The sequence below is a fragment of the Salvelinus sp. IW2-2015 genome, linkage group LG15 (assembly GCF_002910315.2).
Source record: "Salvelinus sp. IW2-2015 linkage group LG15, ASM291031v2, whole genome shotgun sequence".
NCBI classification, from domain to species: Eukaryota; Metazoa; Chordata; class Actinopteri; order Salmoniformes; family Salmonidae; genus Salvelinus; species Salvelinus sp. IW2-2015.
In genome coordinates, this window is record NC_036855.1 from 8,419,078 (window position 1) to 8,436,227 (window position 17,150).

At 41.9% G+C, this 17,150-nt stretch overlaps 1 long non-coding RNA gene across 3 annotated transcripts in view; it reads right to left on the minus strand.

Moving 5' to 3' along the window:
- The window catches only part of LOC111974087 (uncharacterized), a 98,354-nt gene that overhangs the window by 61,784 nt on the left and 19,420 nt on the right, over positions 1-17,150 (minus strand). For all 3 annotated transcript variants that reach the window (XR_002878663.3, XR_002878665.3, XR_002878664.3), the window contains exon 2: positions 8,909-9,007. This is a non-coding gene — a long non-coding RNA (uncharacterized lncRNA). The remainder of the gene's footprint in view (positions 1-8,908; positions 9,008-17,150) is intronic.

Below are 17,150 nucleotides of genomic sequence, written 5' to 3' on the forward strand. Positions count from 1 at the left end.
GCCTTGACACAATCTTGTCTCGGAGCTCTACGGACAATTCCTTCGACTTCATGGCTTGGTTTTTGCTCTGACATGCACTGTCAACTGTGGAACCTTATGTAGACAGATGTGTGCCTTTCCAAATCATGTCCAATCCATCAAAGTTGTAGAAACATCTCATGGATGATCATTGTACACAGGATGCACCTGAGCTCAATTTCGAGTCTCATAGCAAAGGGTCTGAATACTTATGTAAATAAGGTATTTCTGCAAAAATGTCTAAAAAGCTGTTTTCGCTTTGTCATTATGGGGTATTGTGCACAGACTGCTGAGGATTTGTATTTATTTAATCCATTTTAGAATAAGGCTGTAAATAAAGAAAATGTGGAAAAAGTCAAGTGGTCTGAATACTCTCCCGAAGGCACTGTAGACCAATAATGTCCAATAAATACAAACAGTGTGTTTGTCAAAAAATAACACTATGTGTTTCTTTTCAAATAAAAGATGCACCCCGTAAATGTAAGAAGCACATACATTAGGCATGAGGCTTGTCAGATGCACCCAATTACTCAATGCAAATAGGGGGACTGGGGGGGAAATCTAGAGTCCACAGTGGCAGAGAGAGAGACAAAGACTGCCATCACCAAGCAACACATTAGCTAGTGGTCCTACATGAGCGACAATAGTGATAGGGATATGTTTAAAATCAGTTTACTGATAGGACACTGCTGATTTAGAAAAAACAGCTCATGGACACACACTCATCAAATCAAATCAAAATTCACCTTACAGTGAAATTCTTACTTACAAGCCCTTAAATTAACCAACAATGCAGTTTTAAGAAAAATAAGTGTTAAGTAAAAAATAGATAAGTAAAAACTATAAATAACAAGTAATTAAAGAGCAGCAGTAAAAAAAAACAGTAGTGAGGCTATATACAGGAGGTACCGGTACAGAGTCAATGTGGGGGGGCACCGGTTAGTCGAGGTAATTTAGATAACATGTATATGTAGGTAGTGACTATGCATAGATAATAAACAGAGAGTAGCAGCAGCGTAAAAGAGGGGGTGGAACACATACTGAGATGCACACAGAGGTCTTTCTGGTTGTGTATGAAGATGAGGGGCTATTATAATGATAGAGCAGTGAGTTCCCATTAGTTAAATGTGCAATATGCAGAAATCGCTCCACCATTTCCTGGTTGCTAAAATTCGAATAGTTCGCCTAATTTCAATTTATGTGACAAAACAAGCAGTCAAAGTGTAGAGAATCATTTTACCATCTAAACCGCTGTGAAATATATTTTCAATAACCAAAAGTATTGTATTTTCAGCTGTTCGAAGCTGGTGTACATAACCGAAAGTAAAAGGCGTAAAAACTAAACTGAAGAACAGGAAGCAGAGAAATAGCGCACATACAGTAGAACATATCTGCCGCTTCTTAGACTAAAACTCATATTTCTATGTGAATTTGGTCGGGTCTCCCAAAAAAAGTTAGATATTGCAGCTTTAACGGTCAGCGCTTGTGATAAGGGTCAGCGCCCTGTAGCTGGAGCATAAAAAGAGARGATTCTGATTGGTTGTTTCATAAGGGACTGCTCCCCTTTAATGAAGATGGGCTATGCTCCACATAATACTACCAGCACAGGAGAGGGTTGTCACATCATTGGCTGTAGATCTAGAATTCCAATAATCAATTGAAATAATTATTGAGACAAAATATGTCACGTTTAGAAAAATACTGTAAGTTCAAACGAACAGGTGCATTCAGACAGACATACAGACATACACACTCACTGAACTCAAAAAACATAACCATGTACGCTTTGTATGTACACACACACAAACACACACACAAACACACACACACACGCTGCCACTAACGCATCAGAGAGCGCCAATTTACAGATGCTAGCGTACTGTACTCGCCCCTGCCTCCTCACCTCTCCTCTCGCCCCTTTTACTATCCTCGCTTTACCTCCTTCCCCCACTCACATCCTCTGTGCTGCCACACACACACCCAAGGGGAGGACACACTGCTCATACCACCCAGGAAATTACTTGACATTTGATGCAGACAAAAAAAATACATTTTTTTTTTGGGGGGGGGGGCGACGACAAAGTGTACCCATGCAGAGATAGGGCCTAGTAGGATATAAACCAGCCCCCTCTCCTAAGCCCAGCAACACATTCAAGGGGATTTCAGTGGTCTACAGATGGCACCGGGGGTGTCTGCAGAAAATGAGCTCCATCGTTTCCAGTCCTCCTCTATCTTTCTCCATCTCCGTTTTCTATCACTTCCTTCAGTTTTCATATCCAATCCATGACCTTCTGTTTGTATGATGGGAGGTTGAGAGAGGATAACAGACATTAGCAGAGGACTTGATGAGTCTATGCTTGCGCGCATAATTGCGCCCCACCCTTTCGGCACACACAAATATTTAAATGAGATTGAATGCAGGATTTTTCATAGAAATGTAACATTCAGCTTCACTGTTTGTGATGTCATATAGCTTCCAGTGCATTGGTTTTAGAAAAACACACACACACAACACACACACACACACACACACACACACACACACACACACACACACACACACACACACACACACACACACACACCACACACACACACACACACACACACACACACACACACACACACACAGGCGACGGCCCAGACAGTGTCTGTCTCGGTCCCCCTCCATTAGACATGCAAGAATGTTAACGTCATTATGCATTATTGTAAGTGTCTGTCTGTGCCCTCCCCCTTCTCTCAATCACCATATTGTGTCTGAGGGGTAGTCCAGACGTGTGTGTGTGTGTGTGTGTGTGTGTTGTTGTTGTGTGTGTGTGTGTGTGTGTGTGTGTGTGTGGTGTGTGTGGTGTGTGTGTGTGTGTGTGTGTGTGTGTGTGTGTGTGTGTGTTGTGTGTGTGTGTGTGTGTGTGTGTGTGTCTGTGATGTTCTTTAATATGTTACTGCACACAAATCACTGATCATAGCTGAAATACGGGCAGCTCTGAGCACTATGTAAACCTACTCATACATAGTCTACGTCTTTTACACACAGTTATACAGACTAGATGTTTAAGTGGATAGTCTCTAAAGCTGTTTTTGAAAATGATATCTAACTTCATTAAAACACAACAAACTACTGTTCAAAATTAGAGCAATCAATATTATCCTAAATGTGTGAATTATATTGAAATGATGTTGACAGTTGGTGTGCCATCCTTGGTCAGATTTAAACAGAATGGTAGATCTGCAACTTGCCGGTAAGCTATCTCTCATTTGAAAACSCTGAGCAGTCGAAAGGCACCACAAATTGTATTTTAAACAGTTACTGTAAAAATGTTTTTTTTTTTTTACACATAACACCTGCATGAGCAAAGTTTCAGACAATGTGGACATGTTGGCCTCTGTACAGTTTCCTCATTATAAAGATATATAATGCGTTAAAAAAAATCTCAATGTGCATGGTGTACGCTGACATGAATATCCAGGAGTACACTGTGAATATGTGATTTTCGAAAGGGTCTGAGGGTAAGGAAAGGGAGGGAGCGGTTGTCAATCCTTAATCCCCCTCCCTTAGGCTTAATGAACGCACTCAGGAAAATGACACAATTTTGATAAGGTTGAAGTGAGCGAATGGGGGTAGAGGGGACACTTTCATTAGCCGTGGCGTTAGTAGGATCTGTTTTGCATTTCTCTGATGCTCTATACACACAGCACTGCCCTGCCCTCCCTCCCTCCCTAACCTGCTCTCTTCCATCAAAACACAAGAGACACATTTTCTTTTCTATCCACTGCATTCAGCAGATGAAAACATGAATTGAAAATAAAATATGTAATTCTCAAAGAACATTTATTCAAAATGTTGCTTTAAAAGATTAAAAAGGGAGGTGAATAAGGAGGGAAGGAGGGAGAAGATGGCAGGTGCCTCTTGTTTGGGCTTTGCATTGTCTTAGGCAAGTCTATCCAGGCCCAAAGGGGGGATATTCAAAAACACTTCTGTACACTACAAAGACTAAAAAGACTGGTTTGGAATAAGACAGAGCTAAATTAAGCAATATATTGGGCCATCAACACCTTTAAAAAAAAAGCTATATCTTAAATTGTTCGGGGCAGAAGAGGCTTGCCTACCACCCATCTTGGTTTCTGCAAACTCCCCTCCCTCCTGCCACCTTCCCTCTCTTCGCTGACAGCGATTTGCATTCATTTGCATGATTTTATGATGTGCATATCCTTTGTTCTCACAGTAAAAAGATGATGTAGGAGAAACCCTACCTACGCAGCGCWACTACACACTCCACTGATGGCCACTTGGATATTAAATGAAAAAAAATACAACTGCAGTTTTATTCCTTTTAATTATAAATGGATAACTAATGATTTTGTCACCCCACCCCAATGCCCTACCCCTGGTAATWCCGTGTATCAAAATTAGAAAAAAAGATGGATATGTTTCAGTTTTGTGGAATTTTTGTAACAGCCGTGGACAGGATAGAATGTGCTATCACAAAGCGGCAGGAGCCTCAGCTGATATATATAGCATGGGGGAAGGATCGCATCCAGGCATGAAATATGGAATTACATGACGAATAGGAAATATTAAAATGATAGATGGAAAGTAAATCATTTAAATGAAATAGCAGCTTTCATATAAATACATTTTATAAATGACCTACTTTTTTCTTTGGTTAATGCTTTAACCTTGCCGCTAGTTATTGTGTGTTTATTACACATTTATTACATGATAATAACAGCTTTATCCTTATTGGTCAGATTGACAGGTGTAGATTTTTGCTTATGGACATCCAAAAGATGTGTTGTACGCTGGCACCTATTATCCTCAGTTGGCGATTCATCATGTGTGGCCCAACACCACGCATAAACACACACAAACACACGCACACGCACACAAACGCCACACACACACACACACACACACACACACACACACACAACACACACACACACACACACACACACACACACACACACACCAACACACACACACACCACACAACACACACCACAACACACACACACTGTACCATGCTTTACCATGCCCACGCCTGCAGGGGACATTATGTCCTGTGGCCTAGCGTTAATGACATAGAGGCTGCATGCAGGTATACAGATGTAGGATCTCAATTTGATTACCCTGTTGCAGGAKAACTTTCAGACTTGATTTTCCCTTATGAAAAATGTATCAACCCCTACAAATATGGACTTTAAATTATAATCCACATAAAAAGTATAATTTCCTGTGGCTGCAAGTTATTTTTCCTGCTGCAGCAAACTGGCTCAAATTAAGATCCTACGTCTGTATTCTGGAAGGTCTACTCTAGGGAAACACAGGCTGTGCCTTATGAACGGCAACACCTAACAATCGCTCTCTGTCATACTGGATTTCATTAGTGCTAAATTAGTACAAGTAATGTTGTGCCATATACAAACGTAATAGGATATAAACACACAGGATATTGTGCATTTTCATGGTTGCTATTCTATAAATCGAATACATATATACAGTATATATATGTAACCACTGCCCGTAGAGCATACAGCACATTGAAACACAAGGCAATCATTGTAATTTGGATATTGTCAGGGAGTATTACTGAAGGATAGAAATGAGAGGCTGCAGTAGCTCTGTTTCCAGGGGGAATGTTGTCACTGCACATCTTCATCTGAGAGATGAAAATAGTCATCCCTTCTTGTTTGGGCTATGACCCAATGATCCCTACCATGCTCTCACACAGGCAATGGCTGATGGGAGGTTGGACATCGCTCTGACTCCTAAAAAGCATAGCGGGCCAGTTACCTTGCATTGCAGTCTATCTAAATAATGCAGCGGAGGATATAGTGGTCTAACGACACTGACACACTGCTTTTAAGATGGTGACATGAATGCTATAGTACTGTTGTAGACACATCCTGATTAAAGGTAGATGTAGTATTTTGGAGAGGACCGTGGATAAAGCCCACATTCACATTTCCTAAGCATTTGAACTATAGTGAACCCAAAGCAATGGCCCGATACTGAAGGATTCTGATTAACAGTATACATCTAAACTTAGAAAAAAAGATTCCACAAGTGTTCTTTGGCTGTCGCCATAGGAGAACCCCTTTTGGTTCCAGGTAGAACCCTTTTTGGTTCCAGGTAGAACTCTTCTGCGTTCCATGTAGAATCCTCTGTGAAAGGGTCCTACCTGGAACCAAAAAGGGTTCTACCTGGAACCAAAATGGGTTCTTTAAAGGGTTCAGTGTTCTCCTATGGGGAGAGTGTACCTTCCTCCTGACTTTCATGTCCACAGCACAATGCGTTCCTGAAAACCTGTATGGTAAACTTTACTCACACAATTGACTGGAGTTTTTTAGTTTGGTTTTGACCAAACACCAACCAGAGGGACAATAGCGTATGACCTTGTCAACAGACAACGCTGGCTACAGCGTAAATGGCATCCTTCTAAAGAGAGGTACTGTATAGTTACATTGGATACACACAATATTACCATGCCAGGGTGCTTGCTATTCATACCAAACAATGAAACCACATGCTTGGTCTGAAAAATGTATATTTTTGGTATTTGATCACAAATCTTTGGCTTTGACTGTATCATTGGCGAAAATCGAAACTAGTGATTTGATAACAACGCTCTCTATGATGGCTATAGGTCTGGGAGTTTAAATGGTGAGTAGTGACTCTGCCGCTGACTCTCCTGCACGGCGACTCGGCCTTCCCTCCCTAATTGGCCCTTCAGAGCACTCCACCGATAGAGGGAGAGTAGAGGGAGTAATTACAGTGGGTACACTACCACATGCTGAGGCCCATGGGTGCTGACATCGCCCTCTCTCTTGAACCCTTTAATTTTACATCGCACAATAAGTATTTTACTTGAATACCAAGACCTACAAACAGCCTTTTGGAGTAACCAGAATATTCTGAATGGTACTAGAGGTAATCTCTTGGTATTGTCTGGTACTGTTTGGAGAGTGTGAGTGAGATCGGTATTTTTAGCTATTGAAATATTTTTTATGACAGAGTTGTATTTCTACAGATTTAGCATGTGGTGCATAGCACGCACATTAAATAGCCCAAGAAATTAACATATTGTCAATCTCTCCAGCTGTGTTTGAGATGGTTTTAGGAAGGCTGAGGTCAAAGGTCAAGTCAAGGATTTTTTTCTTCTTTCTGCCAATTCTGAGTAAATAGGCCATTCAAAAATCACGAATAATACCTTCCGCAACACATCACTAAAGCAAGCTAATTTCATAGATCGACCAATATGGCTGTACAACTAAAATGCTACATCCACACATCATCCACACATCATGTGGGGAGTAATACGGGAATGTTCCAAATGACCTCGCCGAGAACGCTGCCTGCTTGTACATCATTTGCAATGACTGTAGCCATTTGCATTAGATTGTTATGGGGTACACCTTTTAGACTGTGAGTTTGTGCTGATGATAAACAGTGAATGCTAGCCTCTGCCCCCCTGTGACCCTGGTCTTGGTACGGACCAGAGGAATGGGTCATGGGATTTGATATTGCTCATGGCCACGTTACCTGAGCTTCCCTCAACCAGTGTTTTTCTGTTTACTGTGTTCCCTGGACTGCTACGAACATCCAAACCAGTGTTTTTTTGTTTACTGTGTTCCCTGGACTGCTAACGAACATCCAAACCAGTGTTTTTCGTTGTTTACTGTGTTCCCGTGAGCTCGCGTTCGAACATCCAAACCAGTGTTTTTTTGTTTACTGTGTTCCTGACTGCACGAACATCCAAACCAGTGTTTTTTTTGTTTACTGTGTTCCTGGACTGCTACGAACATCCAAACCAGTGTTTTTTTGTTTCTGTGTTCCCTGGACTGCTACGAACATCCAAACCAGTGTTTTTTGTTACTGTGTTCCCTGGACTGCTACGAACATCCAAACCAGTGTTTTTCTGTTTTACTGTGTTCCCTGGACTGCTACGAACATCCAAACCAGTGTTTTTTGTTTCCTGTGTTCCTGGACTGCTACGAACATCCAAACCAGTGTTTTTCTGTTTTACTGTGTTCCCTGGACTGCTACGAACATCCAAACCAGTGTTTTTTGTTACTGTGTTCCCTGGACTGCTACAGCAAATCCAAACCAGTGTTTTTTGTTCCTGTGTTCCCTGGACTGCTAACGACATCCAAACCAGTGTTTTTTCTGTTTACTGTGTTCCCTGGACTGCCTACTCGAACTCCAAACCAGTGTTTTTTTGTTTAACTGTGTTCCCTGGAACTGCTACAGACATCCAACAGTGTTTTTTTGTTTACTGTGTTCCCTGGACTGCTACGAACATCCAAACTCCAGTGTTTTTTTGTTTACTGTGTTCCCTGGACTGCTACGAACATCCAAACCAGTGTTTTTTTGTTTACTGTGTTCCCTGGACTGCTACGAACATCCAAGGGTTTACTCTGATATTCTCCATATAGCCTAACTTTTACACACTCACATGCAAACACATTTAAACAAAACAAATATGTATCTTGTTTTGGTGATTACTGAACAATTCATTTATACATTTATTAATTAGTAGGTTTTGTTATCTGTTTTAACAAACCTTTTTTATTATCTTTGTATGTTGTTTTGTGTGTTGTGGTTTTCATATAAGCCCTTGGGCTTCCAACCACATGTGCACAATTGTTTTATTTGTATTGTTGACTATCAATTGTTTTCTTTGGTGCAAAAAAATAAATACAAATAAAAATCAACACAGAGGATAACTTTGCTGCGGGTTTGCAGAGACACACACGCTCAAACACACATGTACACACGCTCACATGAAGATGAACAGAGTGCACGGACACACACACACATAACACACACAGCATGGTCAGTCTGGCATTTGCTTCTTTGTATTTTTTGGGGGCCCGTTGGCTTTCTAACCTGAGCTCATGTTGGTTCAGCGGTAGGCAAAGACCCAGACAAACATGTCCATTTGGCCTCTCTCCTGAGCAGGGGAATCAGGGCCATATTTCTCCAACCCTGCAACACGAGGGAACACACACACAGAGGCAAGGTTGTAAATGTAAAGATTTTCCATGCAGCCACTAACCTTTACATGTCAGATATCGTTTCTAGACAAAATCACAATGAACATGTTCCCTCAATGCAGAGGAGAGAGGTGATCACATGACGTTTGTCAACAGAGGTAGCATTTACCATCGCTAAGTTTGCTCTGCCGTATTCAAATTGGCAATAACTTCACGAAAATGTCGGCTCAACCTTTACATACGGCCACAAATAGCAGCTGAAACACCTTGATGTCACGTGACCGCTTCGCACCACTTAGAAACGGCTTTAAGATCCTTCTGTGAAAAATGGTGGTACTGTCAGTTGACTGAAGATATTTTCCAGAGTTACATCTTTAAATGCTTTTTCTATGTGTCATTAAATTAACCCACAGTGGCCTACTCAGATAGGTACAACATTGTTCTTTTGAATGGCGGTTAAAAATGAATAGCAGCAGCAGGGGTATGTACTACTACTATTTATCCTGCTATCAGTCACTTGATCCTAATCCCCCGCCTACATGTACATATCTACCTCAAATTACTCTAGCATACCTCCACATTAAAATGTGGTACTGAACACTGACCCTGTATACAGCTTCCTCATTTATTTTGTATTTTTCATGATATCTTTTATTATTTAAGTTATACTATTTTGATATTGATTACTGCAATTTGGGTTAGGGCTTGCAAGTGAAGCATTTCACTCTACTTGTGCATGTGACAATACAAGTTGAATTTGAACTGTACTGTATTACATGAATGGTAGCCCAGACTGGTCTTGTCAAGAGACGTTTTGTTGCATACCGATGCTCCATGAGCTGCCATGTTGTTGACCCCTGTCCCCCGGAACCCTGACCCCAGTCTTTGGACAGAAGAAGTCTGGAGTGGGGAAGTGGGGTCTAGACCCTGTTCTGGGGAGCACATGGCCCTCTGGGGTCAAGGGTGAACTCTCCAACCCACCAAGGAGAATCTCATTTATATCTACTTTTCAGAGGGAACAGCATCACTAGTGATGTCCTTCACAGCAAAGAGAATGGATAAGTCCACAAACAATGGAAACTCACGCCAGAACAATATATGAAGTCCTCAAACCATATCTCTGCAATAGCTCTCCATGAAGAAGGTCACCATTGACACCTGGATCCGGTCAACCAAATGTGTTGACATTCATACTACAATTGAGTGAAGCCAGAGTTCTTGCAAAGTTCATTTGAGTAGCTACCAATGATGAACAAGGGACATGATTGATGAGGCATTGCATTACGGCATTAAACACATACTATGATCATTTAGAAGAAATGTGTTTACATCAATGGCTGAAGATGTCTGTATGGCAACACTGGAATGGGTATTTTCATCCTACTGTCTAAACACGATGTCTTGTGTCCACAGCTTTACAATGGGTGTTATCTTTATCTCAAGTATCTTTCCAGGGTCTCAGAGAGTTCTGTTGTGTGTCCATGTGATGGTCTGGCCTTCCTGACAGACGTCAACAGGAGACTGACAGCTGCCAGTTCTTATAAAGCCTCCATGTCAAACCAGGATGAACACACACACATACACACACATACACACAACACCACACACACAACACACACACACACCCACCACACACCACACACACACACACACACACAACACACACACACACACACACACACACACACACACCACACAAACACACACACAACAACAACACCACACACACACACACCACACACACACACACACACACAACACAACACAACACACAACACACACACACACACAACACCACACAACCACACACACACACAACACACACAACACGCCACACCACACACACATACCCACACAGACACACAACCCACATAGACACACAGACACACACACACACACACACACACATGTATATATACACACACATACTGTATACAGGAAAATGGGTTAGCTACAACAGTAATCTAAAAAAGATGAATCTATCTCTCTTTTTCAGAACCAATGAACATTAACAATATGTTATTATCAAGTATTCTATTTATTGATAGGAATCCAGAACAATTGAACAGATATACTAGATAAATCCAAATATGACAATGTAGCCTGGAGCATTGATGTTTCATGACAATAATATTACGTGGAATTCATACAAGACACATTTAAATCTGTGCCTGAACCTGCTCAACAAGCTGTGATTCCTGAAGACAAATTAAGGACTGAATCTTAGATAAGTGATTTCACTTCATCATTCATTCAAATGTATTGGACAGACTTTCACCACACTCTCTCTCTCTCTCTGTCTTTCTTTTTGCTTTTTACTACCTTTATTTCTAAGTGTGCTAGTATGTTCTGTGGTTCTGTGGTTAACCGAGTCGGTGTGTTCATAGCCTACGGCAGGGTGTAGGGTAATGCTTGGCACCCCATTCCCCTTTATGGGCTTGTGAGGGCTTGTCTCTTCGCATCTCTCTCCTGCTCACCCCCATCCCTCCTCTCGCTATGCGGCCTACTGGCCTACATGCAGGGAATTACTGTGCCAAGAAGCTCAGATACTAAGACACCATTATGGAGACAGAGCACTGTGGCAAGGTCACAACACAAAAGCTTGAAATCAAAAACCATACAGAAACAAACACGACAATTCACACTGTTTGTATACAGTGCCCATTAATGTTCGCTAAATTTCAATTATGAATATTGATATTATGAATGTTTATCAGAGTCTGACTTGCGTTTTCTGTCTCATTTCTTGAGGTAATAATCCATTGCAGAGGCTCAACACGCATCGTTTAATTATCCTGCTTCTCTAGGAGCCTGCTGGGGCGTACCACGCAGCCGTTTAATTTTCCTGCCTTCTTCTAGGAGCCTGCTGGGGCGTACCACGCATCCGTTTAATTATCCTGCCTTCTCTAGGAGCTGCTGGGGCGTACCACGCAGCCGTTTATTATCCTGCTTCTCTAGGAGCCTGCTGGGGCGTACCACGCATCCGTTTAATTATCCTGCCTTCTCTAGGAGCCTGCTGGGGCGTACCACGCAAGCGTTTAATTATTCCTGCCTTCTCTAGGAGCCTGCTGGGGCGTACCACGCAGCCGTTTAATTATCCTGCCTTCTCTAGGAGCCTGCTGGGGCGTACCACGCATCATCAGGAAGAGGGGTGACAGGAAGAAACTGTCTGCTCCCATATAGCTGCCTGTTTCATATGACGACAGTATGTTCATAATGTGGACTACATCACAAGGGTGTACTGTAGTGAGAACACACATTTACAGGCAGACATGTGCACAATATAAAACACACACACTTACACTTACACTTACACCCCCCCCCCACACACACACACACACATGCACGCACACAAACAAACACACAGACACAGACACAGAAACACAGATGTGTTCTGCTGCTGGATGAGGGTTCATCTCTCACACAACCTGTCCGTCTCTGATTGCTCAGAGACAGCACACACCATAGTGAATGTTGATCTGCTGTTCATCTGCCGTTCATTCGGCATGGTGTATTTTAGGGACCCCCGGTTGGAGGACGTCTGACTGCTGACATTTCCTTGCAATTCTCTATGTGGAACAGAGGAGTAATAGGAGGACTGGCTCATTGTAAACACATCAAATATATGGAAACCACATGTTTGACTCCGTTGTATTTCTTCCATTCCAGCCGTTACATTAAGCCCGTCCTCCTATAGCTCCTCCCATCCGCCTCCTCTGATGTAGAATCGGTTTGCACTCAGTTTGCAAATTACGGCCTGCACTCTGTTCAGAGGTGCTAAATAGTCTCAGCCGACAAACGCTACCGGTGTATCCGAGCCCTTAGAGGACATTCTTTAAATTCACAGGACAGAATTGTATGACTTCCTATCAATCTATTTCCCTATAGCGCTTTATTAAGTACCAAGCCATTGCAGATATTGCTGAAAGGCCCTATATACCGTACGTGGTGGCCTTGGTCCACATTGTTGAAACCATAATGGAAGATGTGTCTACCTACTAGAAAGCAAACTTCATTGGTTGCTTTCTCTGTACAGTAAATGTGGTTGTGTGTGTGTGTGTGTGTGTGTGTGTGGTTGGTGTGTGTGTGTGTGTGTGTGTGTGTGTGTGTGTGTGTGTGTGTGTGTGTGTGTGTGTGTGTGTGTGTGTGTGTGTGTGTGTGTGTGTGTTGTGTGTGTGCGCGTGCGTGCGTGTGTGTGTGTGTGTGTTGGAGAAGTGTGATGCGCGAGATGAGAGGTGTGCATTCAAACATAATGGCCTGCACTTCTCTCCTCGGTTGTGCCTCGGGATTTCAAAAAATTGCAAACGCTGTGTACATGTCTAGCTGAGCAGTGTGTGTGTGCGTGTGCGCCGTGCGCGTGTGTGCGCTTGCGTGTGCTTGTGTGTTGTGTGTGTGTGTGTGTGTGCCACTAAGTGTGAGGACGCTTACTTCTTAGTGAGGCACTTTGTAAATAATTAAGTGAATGAATAAGACAAGTAAGCCGTGAGAGAGAGAGAGAGAGAGAGAGAGGAGAGAGAGAGAGAGAGAGAGAGAGAGAGAGAGAGAGAGAGAGAGGAGAGAGAGAGAGAGAGAGAGGAGAGAGAGAGAGAAGAGAGAGAGAGAGAGAGAGAGAGAGAGAGAAGAGAGAGAGAGAAGAGAGAGAGAGAGAGAGAGAGAGAGAGAGAGAGAGAGCTTCTTTAACTGAACCTGGACCAGTGTCACTTCTACTTGAGAGAGACAGGGGCAGCAGTGAAGCTACCTACGCATTGCTAAGTATGTGTAATTTATTGCAAATACTTGTTAATTGCCTTCCTTTCTCCTGCTGCTGGGTAATTGAACATTCACTGAGATTGACATACAGTGCTCTGACTCTTTGTTGTAATTTTTTCTAACAATTAGAAGCATAATTTGAAACTAGCTGTGGATAGTATTGTTTATTTCTTTGTAGCCTCTTCATTGCAGTATGGAATTTGAAACTGTAGCTAGGTTATTTTTGACAAAGACTAAAATTATATTTAATTTATTTGATGTTTAGTGTTTTAGGCTAATGATAACAGAAATAGAGTATGGCATATAGACATGTTTTACAACTATTGCAATGGCGGCGTCCTGTCTTATTTTTTATACTATTGGACTTAGTTAATGAATCCATCTTCGAGTTTTACTTTTGGCCTGCAAGCGAACTTGACACAGTTCATACCATGTTTTGCCAACACTTGAATCATTTAAAATCCCAAAGAGAGCATACCAATTTTCACATGCAATGTGACACAGAGATATCCGCTTTGTCTGTAGCCAAGAATTTGCTTAAAAGTGGAAAAGTCAAATACAGTTAGTTAATTTTTGTTTGCCGGTGTGACAGATGCAGTCCACACAGTGTGAGACACCAATATTGGAAAGCATGACAAGGGAAAATCACATAGGTGACAGTAATCTAAGGAATTTGTGTATGCAAATTAGGTGCTTGGCATGCATGGCTGACGATGCCACTAATTGAATAATTGGCCTCAGAGCACCAGGTGCACCGACCACGCTTCATGTCCGTGTACGCCTACGCCTGTGTGTGTCTATTTGCCAGCGGACATTTTAGGTCTACCCTCCTCACACGCTCACCACTGCCAAACGCCTTAAGATGGTGGCACCTTGAGGGAGAGACACTCCTTCAGTGAGCCAACCAGGCCCCTCCTCCCTCTATCATGGCTCTTCACGACAACACTGGGCAAGCACCCCTCCCCCTAACCCCTGTCCCCCTTATAAATATGTAATTTCCCCCTCTCTAATAACGATATTAGGGGCTGGCTCTGGTGCCTTGGCGTATATGCATGAGTCCTCTCTCATCAAATTTGCATAAAAGGTCCAGATGCTAATGTTACCGTGGCGACTACTTGCAGTGCTTACTATTCTATATTCAGCGTAGCCATATCCCTAGACAAGCCAAGATTCCACATCATTTAATTGCGGAACAGTACACATCGCCTGAACAGTCAGCTCCTTAAAAAGAGAAAGACTGGCCTGTTTTAATTGTAGCAGTGCTGCCTCTGTTTATGCGTATTTCAAGTCACCTACATCCCCCTCCGTAATAACGGAAGGTAAAGTAGTCGGCATCATTCATTATGTAAAAAATGGATTCTACAGTTATTTGAGCCATACGAATTGGTTGGTGGATTCTAAAACCATAGGCCTTGCTCAAATTAATTATAAAAATGTTCACATGAAAGAGCCCTTTAACTACTAAATTAGATACTGTAAAATGACTGCATGTGTAGAGTATGTGTGAGCAATTATATACGGCTGCCTTAATAGACCAGAGCAAATGACATGTATGGCACCATTTAAGAAAAAGTACAGTGTCCACACACGGTACGTCAGAACAGTAAAGCCACAAGGCGTCTCTGTTGGTTATTTGTAATTAATTGAGAATGAATAATGCAGCAACATGAAATACATTATTAACACACATTCATCTTACGAGAGGATTCAAAGCATATTTCAAATGCAATTATACTAATTTATTTATAGCAGGGATATTTGCATAATCAAAAGCCATCGGAGCACAGACATATTGAAAAGGACAGGCAGGCAGATGGTTTAGGCGTATACTGTAAAGCCGCCATTCATACGTATGCAGCCAGAGTTGCTATTGTACGCGCCAATGCTCACAACATCAGTCATATTAATCTTGTTGCCGCAATAACTTCTGCTGTGTGATGTTAGCATCATTACCATTAGCAATTATGATGACGTAAGTCTAATATAGCTAGCTAGCATTAGCATATTTGTTGAATTCTGTTGATCACTATATGGAATGGGTAGGGAGGTATGTTTGAAAAATAAATGTTATTGAATATAAATTATTAAAACGCAAGTTAACAATTGTTTACTACTTTGGCCTTTAATGGATTTTTTATGTTTTATTATTATGTATTTTATACATTTACATATTATCTAAGTCCATTATCTGAGTGTAAGTAACACTGTGTGCTTATGAGACAAACTAAAATGTCTTCTGCATCCATTTTTGTACGTTTGATTTATGATGTTTTAAAGACTGTACATGTTGCTTTGTTCCTCATCTATTTTAGCATCCTTTAATTCAGAGTTAAACATTTTGCTCAAACAATAATATCATTATCAGATGTTCCATTTGCGCTTCCCGTTAACAAACAAACCCATATCATAAAAATACATGTGTACATTCTTAGATAAACAGGTGCTATCTAGAACATAAAAGTGTATTCGGCTGTCCCCATAGGAGAACACTTTAAAAAAACACTTTTTTGGTTCCAGGTAGAACCGTTTTGGTTCCAGGTAGAACCCGTTTTGTGTTCCATGTAAAACCCTTTCTACAGATGATTCTACATGGAACTCAAAAGAGTTCTACCTGGAACCAAAAAAGTTTTTTTAAAGGGTTATCCTATAGGAACAGCCAAAGGACCCTTTAAGAACCCTTTTTTCAAAAAATGTTAGTCGTGTGGGGTAGGACTAACTGTCATTAACGTCCTAATAAGCTGACTGTTATCCAGTCATGTTTTGAAGGTAATTGCATGGACAGTGAGACGTGGAGGTAGGTAGCTGTAATGTAGTGGTATGACTAACACCATGTCCATAACCACCTCTATGCAGGCTGCTGGAGGGAGGGACACCGTGGCAGAGCACAGCATGCATGCTGCTCCTCACAACCACGCTCAAGTGACCATGCGTGATGTCATTAAAAAGGGCCCAACCATGACATTCCACAATGGATTATTGGCCCATGTTATGGCTGGTTGATCGTTTAGGAGGAGGCAGGAGGCGGACCACAGTGGAACCAGTGGTAAGAAGAGACAATGGTACTGTGTGTGTGGCTTTACTGCGTGCGTGGGTGTGCACTGAAATGCACTGCATTGCCACATGTTTGATGCCGATTGAAACAGCATCTACAGCGGCAGGCTGTCGTCACTGTGTGAGAGCAGCAGCCATATCTACTGTGTGTGGTCACCCTGTGCACTGCTAAGAATATCCATCACACCACTGTTAATGGAGGAAAAAGTCACCTGACAGGAAAAACATTGCAACACTTCAATGTGTGTGATGAATCTAAATTGAGCCCAGGAGACAAGGAGAGTGGCATTCTAGTGTGGCATTCTAGTCAGTTACACACACACACACACACACAC